The 1376-nt window shown below is 47.5% G+C and overlaps 1 protein-coding gene across 21 annotated transcripts in view; it reads right to left on the reverse strand.

The window, feature by feature from the left end:
- Positions 1-1376, reverse strand: part of LOC108755870 (bromodomain adjacent to zinc finger domain protein 2B-like) — a 162561-nt gene that overhangs the window by 66747 nt on the left and 94438 nt on the right. The window lies entirely within an intron of this gene.

The following is a 1376-nucleotide window of genomic DNA, read 5'->3' on the forward strand; positions in this document are numbered from 1 at the left end:
CGCGCGCGTGTGTGTGTGCGCGCGTGTACGCGCGCGAGCGCATATCGGTGCCATAATTTCGCATCATGCCTCTGCCTACATCATACCTGCTACGGAGAGCACTCCTGCAGCTGTCGGCTTTGCATGCTGCCTCTGCCTCTCAGCCGGCGGAGATCACGTTTCAATGGTCTCTGATGCTTTCAATGGTTTTTAACGGCGCGAGCGAGCGAACGCGCGCACGCATCGTCGGCTTTTCAATCCTTTACAAATTATCGCGGAATTGCGAAAACCAACGGTCCACCGAACACTCGAGAGAGATTCAGCAAGCTATAATACGATCCTACGGATCCAATCCGTTGGATCCGTTGCCTGTGTGATAGCGTGGAGAACTTTCAGAGATTTCCATGTAAAACGATAAAGCGCTGCGTTATTCCCAAGTGTGTGTGTGTGTGTGTGTGTGTGTGTGTGTGTCAAGTGTCGCGTAATATATATTTATAGTACGTTGTCCTCCGTCAGAATTCAGTTGATTTAATTTGGCACCGTCATAAACGAGTTCTCGATATGAAATAACACGGTGAGAAAAATTTTCCCCGAGATCTTTCTCGATTATACGGTTAACGTAGGCGCGAATTTTAACAACGTTATTGTATAATTAATCGTGATATTATATTTTGTAGTAAAATTATATTAAACGCGAATTCCTATAACACAAAATCATCTCTGTTCATCTTTCGGTATGATCGAGCTTGTATACAATGTCATCGTCACTTAATAAGTTTTTTTTTTAATTCCGTACTAGAACTTTCTTTCTCACTCTCATCAAATATCAAATATATATATATATATTTGTTCGACTTAAAATTCTAGTTGAATTACAGAAAAACAGACCTACCGCGAATTTCAAAACATTGCCTTCGATTTACTTTTTCGCGCAGCAGTTAAGAAGATTCCGGTCTATCACGAACTATCCGTCGAGCACGCCGCACACACCACGAACTCGCACCACGCCAGTCATCGCTTCGTAACCGCTTCCTTCCGACTGCTGCGTTGCGTTCCACGCCGGACGGCGAACGCCACGACGCGACGCGACTGCGAATGCGACGCGCGCTCGTCGATCTACCGGCGGGAATAATTTCCGGCGTGGCGATAACGCGACCGTTTTCGGCTCGGCTCAGCTCGGCTCTCGGTAACATCGGCCCGAGAGAGGAGCGCGGGCAACCGACATTTTCGAAACAAAAGTTGTTCAGCGAGACCGGGTTGGCCTTCGTCGAGTCAGGTAGCAGCTGGAAAGACCCACAGCGTGGCCATACACGCGGCCATATTACACGCGAAGGGATATATAGGCGCGTATGTGTATACGCATTTATATATGTATGCACACGCACGCACGCACACAC

The sequence above is a fragment of the Trachymyrmex septentrionalis genome, unplaced genomic scaffold, assembly GCF_001594115.1.
Source record: "Trachymyrmex septentrionalis isolate Tsep2-gDNA-1 unplaced genomic scaffold, Tsep1.0 scaffold9, whole genome shotgun sequence".
Lineage (NCBI taxonomy): Eukaryota > Metazoa > Arthropoda > Insecta > Hymenoptera > Formicidae > Trachymyrmex > Trachymyrmex septentrionalis.